The sequence below is a fragment of the Rutidosis leptorrhynchoides genome, chromosome 4 (assembly GCF_046630445.1).
Source record: "Rutidosis leptorrhynchoides isolate AG116_Rl617_1_P2 chromosome 4, CSIRO_AGI_Rlap_v1, whole genome shotgun sequence".
NCBI lineage: Eukaryota > Viridiplantae > Streptophyta > Magnoliopsida > Asterales > Asteraceae > Rutidosis > Rutidosis leptorrhynchoides.
The window spans coordinates 155,206,305-155,219,502 of NC_092336.1; positions in this window are offsets into that span (position 1 = coordinate 155,206,305).

A 13,198-nucleotide genomic window follows, 5' to 3' on the forward strand; every position below is an offset into this window, starting at 1 on the left:
TGCAAGGATCATGTGTTTACTCGAAAATCGACCTAAGGTCGGGCTATCATCAACTACGCGTCAAAGAAGAAGATATTCCGAAAACTGCTTTTCAGACACGCTACGGTCATTATGAATTTTTGGTCATGCCGTTTGGGTTGACTAATGCGCCAGCTGTATTCATGGACCTCATGAATCGAGTTTGTAGTCCGTATTTAGATAAGTTTGTTATCGTTTTCATTGACGATATTCTTATCTATTCCAAGAGTGAGCAAGAGCATGAGCAGTATTTAAGGTTGGTATTAGAATTGTTAAGAAAAGAACAGTTATACGCCAAATTTTCTAAGTGTGCATTTTGGTTGAAAGAAGTGCAATTTCTTGGCCACGTTGTTAGTAGCAAAGGAATTCAGGTTGATCCAGCTAAAATTGAGGCCATTGAAAAATGGGAGACTCCTAAGACACCAACGCAGATACACCAATTTTTGGGTTTAGCTGGTTATTATAGAAGGTTTATTCAAGATTTTTCCCGAATAGCTAAACCATTAATAGCGTTAACGCAAAAAGGGAAGAAGTACGAATGGACTTCTGAGCAAGAGAGTGCATTTCAATTACTGAAGAAGAAGTTGACTGCAGCACCTATTTTATCGTTACCTGAAGGGAACGATGATTTTGAGATATATTGTGATGCTTCGCGACAAGGTTTTGGTTGCGTCCTTATGCAACGGAAGAAAGTTATAGCATACGCATCCCGACAATTGAAGATTCACGAGCGGAATTATACGACGCATGATTTAGAATTGGGAGCAGTAGTGTTTGCATTGAAGATATGGAGACACTATTTATATGGGGTTAAATGCACTGTGTTTACTGATAAAAAAAACCTTCAACATATTTTTGATCAGAAATAGCTGAACATGAGGCAACGTAGGTGGGTCGAGCTGATAAACGACTATGATTGTGAGATTCGCTATCATCCCGGGAAAGCGAATGTAGTGGCCGACACTCTAAGTAGAAAGGAACGGGAACCAATTCGAGTACGAGCAATGAACATAAAAATTCGCATGAATCTCAACTCACAAATCAAAGAGGCTCAACGAGAAGCTCTTACTAAAGAAAACATAGGAAATGAAATAATGAAGAAGTATGAGAAGCAACTCATTATACGGGAAGACGGAATTCGATATTTCGCAAACCGTATTTGGGTACCGAAGTTGGGTGGATTAAGGAAGTTGATATTAGGCACATAAGACAAGATACTCGATACATCCTGGAGTTGGAAAGATGTATTAAGATCTTAAGACGCATTATTGGTGGCCTAATTTAAAGACAGCTGTTGCAACATATGTTGGGGAATGTTTAACTTGTTCCAAAGTCAAAGCAGAACACCAGAAGCCGTTAGGGTTACTTCAACAACCAGAAATCCCAGAATGGAAATGGGACGGTATTACCATGGATTTCATTACAAAGTTACCTAAGACTGCCTGGGGTTATGACACCATTTGGGTAATAGTTGATCGTCTCACCAAATCTGCACATTTCTTGCCTATAAAGGAAACGGATAGAATGGAGAAACTATTACGATTATACATAAAGGAAATTGTTTCAAGGCATGGAATACCTATTTCCATTATATCCGATCGTGATAGTAGATTTACATCAAAGTTTTGGCAATCACTACAGGAGGCCCTGGGAACTCGTTTGGATATGAGCACCGCATATCATCCACAAACTGACGGGCAGAGTGAAAGAACAATTCAGACTCTTGAAGACATGCTCAGGGCATGTGTGATCAATTTTGGAAACGGATGGGATAAATATCTACCATTAGCAGAATTCTCGTATAATAACAGTTATCATGCGAGCATTAAAGCTGCACCATTCGAAGCATTGTATGGAAGGAATTGTAGATCCCTTATCTATTGGAATGAAGTAGGAGATCGACAATTAACTGGTCCCGAGATCATACACGAAATGACTGAGAAGATAGTACAAATCAAGGAGAGATTGAAAATAGCCCGTAGTCGCCAAAAGAGCTACGCCGATGTCCGAAGGAAACCATTAGAGTTTCAGATCGGTGACATGGTTATGTTAAAGGTGTCACCTTGGAAAGGTGTAATACGTTTTGGAAAAAGGGGTAAACTGAACCCAAGGTATGTAGGCCCGTTCAAGATCATCGAACGCATCGGACCGGTAGCTTATCGACTCGAGTTACCACAACAACTCGCTGGGGTACATAATTCATTTCACGTCTCAAACCTCAAGAAATGTATTGCAGAGGAAGATCTCACCATTCCTCTTGAAGAAATCCAAGTCGACGAGAAACTACAATTCATAGAAGAACCAGTCGAAATCATGGACCGTGAAGTTAAACAACTCAAGCAGAGCAACATACCAATCGTCAAGGTTCGTTGGAATGCTCGAAGGGGTCCCGAGTTTACTTGGGAACGAGAGGATCAGAGGAAACAAAAGTATCCACATTTGTTTCCCGACAACGCAAAATAGGTACAACTTTAAAATTTCGGGACGAAATTTATTTAACGGGTAGGTACTGTAACGACCCGGATTTTCCGATCGTTTTATACTTATGAGATTAATATTTACATAAAATAAACCTTACCAACATGATAAGAAATCCAAACTGTTGAGACTTATGTTTTTGAAAAGAGTTTCACACAACGTTTGACCGTCCAATTTGACCGATGATATCACAAACTATATAACACACGATAATTATACGATTATGTATATGTACATATCTATACATATTTAACATGATTTAAGGATGGTTTAACATTTCATTGTGAACTAACAACAATGAGTTATAAGTATACTTTGAGACCACAAACTTAAGTTTTCAAAACGATAACTATATGTAACGTTCTTTGACATATATACTTAGAATCTATAATGTGTTGGTGATCTATGTCACCAATATGATTTAAGTGTAATGGGATTAATTTGTAACCAAAATAATCTTGATAAATATCGAACAAGTTTGGGGAAGTGTGGAGTGCACACTTGTTTGAACTTATCTTGATTATGACGGGGGTTCGGGGGCAGCGCCTCCGATAAGCGGGGTCCAAGGGGTGGCAACCCCTGGCGGGGTCCAAGGGGCAGAGCCCCTGGCTGGGGTCGATCTTTATTAAAAATGTCTTAAAATTTTATTTTGGCCCGGTTTGACCAAAAAATAAAAGCCCAGTTTTTGAGCCTCTTTTACAGTTATAAACCCGTCCATATTTGAATTCCTGTTCCGATTCCTCAAAATTTCTACAAGTATATCTAGGGTATATGTAACCGTATCATACCCAGCTTCTATACGTATTTACTATTGGTATATACCAACAATAAACTTCAATGATCAGCCACTAGACATGATGTTACATGAGGGAACCAGCCATTTAACCTCATGTGTGACTTTTGTGCAAGAAAACAAACTAAATCTCCTATATATCCATCCCATAATCATGCTATTTTGCACACACATACATACAATTTCATTTCCAATTTTCTTTCAAGTTAATTCACTCCCTAATCTCTCTTCATTTACCTACTCAAGAACGTATCAATATAGTCATCCGATTTCAAGGAGATTACTTCCAATCTTTCAATCCCACTCCACTACTCTTTTGATTCCAAGATTTTTCTTACCTTTTCCAGTAGCTTTGTCCAAGTAACTTGAGGTAGTAACCTTATTCATAACCTTATTCGATTCATATTTATATAACTATCTTATTCTGTGTTGTAAAATTTTAACAACAAGAACATAGTTTGAGTGATTTCAAACTTGTTCGCAAACTAAATAGATCCTTCTAATTTGATTTTTAAAAACACTTCAAGACCTGTAATATATCATATTATGACAAAATCGGATTAATCATATCTTGGCTAATTAACATAATATTTAATATATATTTACTTATGATTTGATTTTATATATTTCAGGACCACCCGTAAACAACACGAGAAGATTAATCATAAGACCTCATGATTGTACGCAACACGTCATTTGACAACACGGTACTTTATGTACGCAACACGTCACTTGACAACATGGTACCATGGGTCGAGATTAATTCTGATCAATACGAATACGATGGGGTCTTTATTTATTTTATTTAAGCAACTAATTGTGGACCACTAACATCAGACTGCTAACTACGGACTAAGAAAATATTAAAAGTATTAAAAGTATATATATATATATATATATATATATATATATATATATATATATATATATATATATATATATATATATATATATATATATATATATATATATATATTGTAATGATTACTTAAAAAGAAAATATGTTGATATATTATATATATGGTTAGGTTTGTGATATCAATCAGAGACCAAGTCGTGTTTATTACCTTCAAGGCAAAAGTGAGTATATAGTCCCACTTTTAAACTCTAAATATTTCGGGATGAGAATACATGCATTTTATGATTTACGTTATGGACACAAGTGATTAAAAATATATATTCTACGTTGAGTTTTACCACTGGTATACTTCCCTGTAGCTTGGTAACTATTATTTACATGAGGTATTGTAAACGCGAATCCTGTTGATAGATCTATCGGGCCTGACAACCCCAACCGGACTTGACGACCAGTATTCAACGGTTGCACAGTACTTCGTTTCGGTGACTACACTTGGTACGGTGTAGTAAGATTTCATAATAAAGGGAATATGCGACGTTGATTAAATGTAAAGTATGGTTATCAAGTGCTCAACAACTTAGAATATCTTTATTAAAACGTTTATATATGAAATCTTGTGGTCTATATTTATAACGCTGCCGGCATTAAACCTATATCTCACCAACTTTATGTTGACGTTTTAAGCATGTTTATTCTCAGGTGATAACTAAAAGCTTCCGCTGCAACATGTTGAATTTAAGCAAGATCTTGAGTATGCATATTTGTGTCAAAAATAAAACTGCATATCGGAGGATTTGTAATGTAAAATATGTTGGAGGTCGTATTGTTATTATCACATGTAAAGTTTGTAAGTCTAAGATTATCGCTAAACGATAATCATTATTAAGTTGTTTAAACCTTGTATTTGTAATAAAAGCTATGGTTTGTATTGTAAAAATGAATGCAGTTTTTGAAGAATGTCGCATATAGAGGTCAATACCTCGCGATGAAATCATATGTTATTGTATTCGTCCTTATAGTTAAGGTTGGGTTATGACAGTATATATATTATTGTAGAATCAACCTCAACCCTGTATAGAGAACTCGATCATTACTGCATATAGAGTGTCTATGGTTATTCCAAATAATATATATATAGATGTGTCGATATGATATGTCAAAACCTTGTATACGTGTCCCGATATTTAAAGTGCGTAAAATAAATAGAAGGAATTAAATGACGATAAATAAAGTGCGTATAGTAAATAACAGAAATTAAATGACAATAAATAAAATTGCGAGAATTAAATTACGATAAAATAAATTGCGATAATTAAAATGTAATAAGGAATTAGCAATTAGCTAGGAACAGTTAGCTAGGATTTTGGTTAGCGTGGACTCTTAACAACATTTTCTCATGGTTAATTTGTTTGTTTCTAACAAATTTTATTTTTTGTCCAATGTTTTCTTCATTATGCCACTTGTTAGATTTTGATACATCAAAGTCCAAATATGAAATTGAATAAAAAGGGTTATTCTGCGGTGAACGGATACGTATATCGGTGGTTGTAAATAGGATAGTGAATGGCTGTTGAATCAGCTACGAATAATGTACAGTGTAATTTATTAATGTGAAATCTAAATATTCCTCGGGTATTACCTACCCGTTAAAATATTTTCATCATTAACAGTTTGTACAAAAAAAATTTTAATTACAATCTTTATGAAAACATATATACATATATATTTTCTTCAGATGTAATTATGGATTTAATGAGTCAATATGATATTAAACTCATTTGATTTACCGTTAGAATAAGAATATATAATCTCTAAAACATTAGAGATTACATAGTCGCCATGAAGAACGAAGATAATTAATGTAGAACGATATGTAGAACGATGATTATACTCGAGGTACAGAATGAGATGTTGAGGCATGGATTGTTGATGGTACTGGTGCTGTTACTGATGGTACTGTTAGTACTGGTGATATTGTTGAAGCTGGTAGGTTTTGCACCACATTCTCCAAAAATCATTACTCAGGCGCGAAGCTCGTTGACTTCTTCGATTACTCCGGGATGATTGACGGTAAGAACGAGTGAATGAATAAGGTTTAGAATCTGAGATAGTATGTAATCATGACAAGATATTCGGGAAAAGAGGGTGAAAATGGTATTTCGGACTGGTTCACCGGTAAGTGCTTCAGGTTCATCGCCAAGAGGTAAATTCGGTTGGTGAAAAGGATCGCCTTCTTCGCGTCTCCATTGATTAAGTCGACTACAAACCCATCAGATGAATTGGGGATGGCTGATTGATTGATTCATTCTGGTGACACCGCTTTCGGAGCTTAGGTGAATATCCATGTCCGAATAGCTGTCAGAATAACTATCGGAATAGCTATCGAAATCTGAGGGACTCGAAGTAGTTGAGGGATTCATCACGTACAAACAGATGAAGGATTTTCGATAAGAAATAGTTTATAGGATGTAGATTAGTACCCTGCAATACATAATTTAGATATGCATATATAATACTAAAATCCCATAAGTTACGAAGGAATCTACGAAAGCTGTCAGGCAAAGGTAACAATAACAGATACGCTAAGATATGAATTTTTTCTATACACTGTTCATGCAATCAATGCAGTAAGATGTGTCTAGACTAAGAATGATAAGTAAATAATTCCTAAGAATGATAAGCAGGTAATTTTTGACACAAAATGATAAGCAAAACTTTTGACATGCAGACACGGTCGAAGTCCAGATTCACTAATGCATCTAAACAACTATCAGTTAGATACACTAATGCAATACCTAGTTCGCTAAGACCAACGCTCTGATACCAACTGTAGCGACCCGTCCTAACCCATCCGGACGAAGTCCATATCGATTAAAAACGATTCACAATAGTTGGTTACATCGTGAGGTACTTGACCTCTATATGATACAATTTTACAAACATTGCATTCGTTTTTAAAATACAAACTTTCATTACATCGAAAGTTGACGGCATGCATACCATTTCATAATATAACCAACTATAATTGACTTAGTAATAATCTTGATGAACTCGACGACTCGAATGCAACGTCTTTTAAAATATGTCATGAATGACTCCAAGTAATATCTCTAATATGAGAAAATGAACAGCGGAAGATTTCTTTCATACCGGAGAATAAACATGCTTTCTAGTGTCAACCAAAAGGTTGGTGAGTTCATTAGTTTATCATAAATAATCATTTCCATAATTTTAATAGACCACAAGATTTTCATTTTCAGTTCTCATAAATATACGTTCCATGCATAGAGACAAAAATATCATTCATATGGATTGAACACCTGGTAACCGAAATTAACAAGATGCATATAAGAATATCTCCTATCATTCCGGGAAATCCTTCGGACATGATAAAAACAACATCGAAGTACTAAAGCATCCGGTACTTTGGATGGGGTTCGTTAGGCCCAATAGATCTATCTTTAGGATTCGCGTCAATTAGTAGACTGGTTTACTAATTCTTAGGTTAACAAGTAAAAAGGGCATATTCGGCTTCGATCATTCACCCATATAATGTAGTTTCAATTACTTGTGTCTATTTCGTAAAACATTTATAAAAATTGTGCATGTATTCTCAGCCCAAAAATATAAAGGGTAAAAAGGCAAATGAAACTCACCTAATGTATTTTGTAGTAAAAATACATATGACAATATTGAACAATGCAGGGTTGGCTTCGAATTCACGAACCTATATCATTTGTATATTTATTAATACACATAATCGTAATCGAACAACTTTATTTATTATATCTTAATTTATATATTATATATTTAATTTGTGTATATATTCAAAATGATTAATATCTATATAGTTATATTAATATATATATCTGATTTGTAATATATTAAATATAATTAATTTGTTATTTATGAATATTTATATAAAATTATTAATATGATTAGTATATACTTATAACCTTAATAATATCTTTAAAACTTTTATTTTTGTAATAATTTTAATGTTAATAATATTGATAATACTAATAATAATACTGATAGCTTTAGTGATAATAACATGATGTTTGTTAATAATGATTAAAATTTTTATTAATAGCAATACTAATAGTGGTAATTATATTAATAATAATAATATTAATATTTAATGATACTTATGTTTGTAATATAAATAATAATTCTAATAATTATGAAATGGTATTAATACTAATGAAAATAATAATACTTTTAATATTCATAATCATAGTGGTAATGGTAATATCTATATTGATAATACTAGTGATTCTAAGATTTTAATAAAAATACTCGTATTGATTTTGATATAAAAAATAATAATAACAATAACAATGTTAATGAATATATAATAATAATAATAATCTTAATAATAATAATAATAATAATAATAATAATAATAATAATAATAATAATAATAATAATAATAATAATAATAATAATAATAATAATAATAATAATAATAATAATAATAATAATAATAATAATTGATAGTTAAAGCTAAGGGGTATAAAATACTATTAAATTTTACAAGAAAATACTATAAAATACGATACAATTTTACACAAGATATTTATTTATTTAGAGAATGGATATACTTAAACCTTGCTACAACACTTATAGGCAGTGTACCTAATCGTACAGTAGTGTAGTTTTTAGTAAGTCCGGTTCGTTCCACAAGGAAAATCTTTAAACAAAGATTAACTCTATATTAGTTTTATTTTATAAAAATACAAATATATATATAAGTAATATTATTATTATAAAGGGGGGTTTTTACTGTTGAATGACCGGTTTGTCAATTTTAAAACTTTAGTCGCAGTTAAAACCAAAATTAAAAATAAATACAAGACTTAATGTAAAGTAAATAACGATAATGAAATTGCGATAAATAAAAGTGCGATAAAATAAACTTGCGATAATTAAAAAGTACGATAATTAAAAGCACAATTAAATACAATAACAATAAATAAAAGTGCGATAATTAGAAGTGCAATTAAATATAAAATAAAGGAAATTAAATATGAAATAAAAGAATTATGCTTATTTAAACTTCCGTAATCATGATGTTTGACGTGTTGATTTTAGTTTTATGCCCATGGGTTAATTGTCCTTTGTCCTGGATTATTTAATATGTCCGTCTGGTTTTTGTCCATAACAGTTCATCAGTCATAAATATAAAGTGCGAGTGTCCTCGTCAAATTATCCTTATACCCGAAGTTAAATATTCCAACTTATTGGGGACTTAAACTGTAACAAGATTTTAATACTTTGTTTAATAATTACACCAGGATGTCGACTGAGTGTAACCCAAGGTTTTAATACTTTGTTAACAATTATGCCAAGTGTCCTTGTACATAATTTCACCCCTGTTTTAATAATTCTAGTGGCTATTAATCCATTCCCGTGTCCGGTTAAATGAACGATTATTCGTACATATAAATATCCCGCCCATCGTGTCCGATTGAGTGTATATGGTTATTTATAGGGACGTCCAATTGTAAATCTTTATATTAAAATTAACAAACTATCATTTAGTTAAACAAATATAAAGCCCATTAATAGTGTAGTGACCCGAACTTTTCCATGTTTATATATATTAATTGAGATTGATATTTACATGATTAAATGTTTCCAACATGTTAAGCAATCAAACTTGTTAAGACTTGATTAATTGAAATATGTTTCATATAGACAATTGACCACCCAAGTTGACCGGTGATTCACGAACGTTAAAACTTGTAAAAACTATACAATGACATATATATGGTTATATATATATAGTTAACATGTTTTTATTATAAGTATGTATCTCATTAGGTATTTTAACAATGAGTTATATACATAAAAATGAGACTATTAATTTAAGAAACTCGAAAACGATATATATAACGATTATCGTTATAACAACGTCTTACTAGGTACATATGAATCATATTAAGATATTGATACACTTGGTTAATTATGTTAAATGATAAGTAAATATATTATTAAGTGTATTAACAATGAAATACATATGTAAAAATAAGACTACTAACTTAATGATTTCGAAACGAGACATATATGTAACGATTATCGTTGTAACGACATTTAACTGTATATACATCATACTAAGATATATTATATATCATAATATCTTGATAATATAATAATTTAATATCTCATTTGTTATAATAAACAATGGGTTAACAACATTCAACAAGATCGTTAACCTAAAGGTTTCAAAACAACATTTACATGTAACGACTAACGATGACTTAACGACTCAGTTAAAATGTATATACATGTAGTGTTTTAATATGTATTCATACACTTTTGAAAGACTTCAAGACACTTATCAAAATACTTCTACTTAACAAAAATGCTTACAATTACATCCTCGTTCAGTTTCATCAACAATTCTACTCGTATGCACCCGTATTCGTACTCGTACAATACACAGCTTTTAGATGTATGTACTATTGGTATATACACTCCAATGATCAGCTCTTAGAAGCCCATGTGAGTCACCTAACACATGTGGGAACCATCATTTGGCAACTAGCATGAAATATCTCATAAAATTACAAAAATATGAGTAATCATTCATGACTTATTTACATGAAAACAAAATTACATATCCTTTATATCTAATCCATACACCAACGACCAAAAACACCTACAAACACTTTCATTCTTCAATTTTCTTCATCTAATTGATCTCTCTCAAGTTCTATCTTCAAGTTCTAAGTGTTCTTCATATATTTTACAAGTTCTAGTTACATAAAATCAAGAATACTTTCAAGTTTGCTAGCTCACTTCCAATCTTGTAAGGTGATCATCCAACCTCAAGAAATCTTTGTTTCTTACAGTAGGTTATCATTCTAATACAAGTTAATAATCATATTCAAACTTTGGTTCAATTTCTATAACTATAACAATCTTATTTCAAGTGATGATCTTACTTGAACTTGTTTTTGTGTCATGATTCTGCTTCAAGAACTTCGAGCCATCCAAGGATCCGTTGAAGCTAGATCCATTTTTCTATTTTCCAGTAGGTTTATCCAAGGAACTTAAGGTAGTAATGATGTTCATAACATCATTCGATTCATACATATAAAGCTATCTTATTTGAAGGTTTAAACTTGTAATCACTAGAACATAGTTTAGTTAATTCTAAACTTGTTCGCAAACAAAAGTTAATCCTTCTAACTTGACTTTTAAAATCAACTAAACACATGTTCTATATTTATATTATATGCTAACTTAATGATTTAAAACCTGGAAACACGAAAAACACCGTAAAACCGGATTTACGCCGTCGTAGTAACACCGCGGGCTGTTTTGGGTTAGTTAACTAAAAACTATGATAAACTTTGATTTAAAAGTTGTTATTCTGAAAAAATTATTTTTATTATGAACATGAAACTATATCCAAAAATTATGGTTAAACTCAAAGTGGAAGTATGTTTTCTAAAATGGTCATCTAGACGTCGTTCTTTCGACTGAAATGACTACCTTTACAAAAATGACTTGTAACTTATTTTTCCGACTATAAACCTATACTTTTTCTATTTAGATTCATAAAATAGAGTTCAATATGAAACCATAGCAATTTGATTCACTCAAAACGGATTTAAAATGAAGAAGTTATGGGTAAAACAAGATTGGATAATTTTTCTCATTTTAGCTACGTGAAAATTGGTAACAAATCTATTCCAACCATAACTTAATCAACTTGTATTGTATATTATGTAATCTTGAGATACCATAGACACGTATACAATGTTTCGACCTATCATGTCGACACATCTATATATATTTCGGAACAACCATAGACACTCTATATGTGAATGTTGGAGTTAGCTATACAGGGTTGAGGTTGATTCCAAAATATATATAGTTTGAGTTGTGATCAATACTGAGATACGTATACACTGGGTCGTGGATTGATTCAAGATAATATTTATCGATTTATTTCTGTACATCTAATTGTGGACAACTAGTTGTAGGTTACTAACGAGGACAGCTGACTTAATAAACTTAAAACATCAAAATATATTAAAAGTGTTGTAAATATATTTTGAACATACTTTGATATATATGTATATATTGTTATAGATTTGTGAATCAACCAGTGGCCAAGTCTTACTTCCTGACGAAGTAAAAATCTGTAAAAGTGAGTTATAGTCCCACTTTTAAAACTAATATTTTTGGGATGAGAATACATGCAGGTTTTATAAATGATTTACAAAATAGACACAAGTACGTGAAACTACATTCTATGGTTGAATTATCGAAATCGAATATGCCCCTTGTTATTAAGTCTGGTAATCTAAGAATTAGGGAACAGACACCCTAATTGACGCGAATCCTAAAGATAGATCTATTGGGCCTAACAAACCCCATCCAAAGTACCGGATGCTTTAGTACTTCGAAATTTATATCATATCCGAAGGGTGTCCCGGAATGATGGGGATATTCTTATATATGCATCTTGTTAATGTTGGTTACCAGGTGTTCACCATATATATGATTTTTATCTCTATGTATGGGATGTGTATTGAAATTTGAAATCTTGTGGTCTATTATTATGATTTGATATATATAGGTTAAACCTATAACTCACCAACATTTTTGTTGACGTTTTAAGCATGTTTATTCTCAGGTGAATACTAAGAGCTTCCGCTGTTGCATACTAAAATAAGGACAAGATTTGGAGTCCATGTTTGTATGATATTGTGTAAAAACTGCATTCAAGAAACTGATTTCGATGTAACATATTTGTATTGTAAACCATTATGTAATGGTCGTGTGTAAACAGGATATTTTAGATTATCATTATTTGATAATCTACGTAAAGTTTTTTTTAAACCTTTATTTATGAAATAAAGGTTATGGTTTGTTTTAAAAATGAATGCAGTCTTTGAAAAACGTCTCATATAGAGGTCAAAACCTCGCAACGAAATCAATTAATATGGAACGTTTTTAATCAATAAGAACGGGACATTTCAGTTGGTATCCGAGCGTTGGTCTTAGAGAACCAGAATTTTGCATTAGTGTGT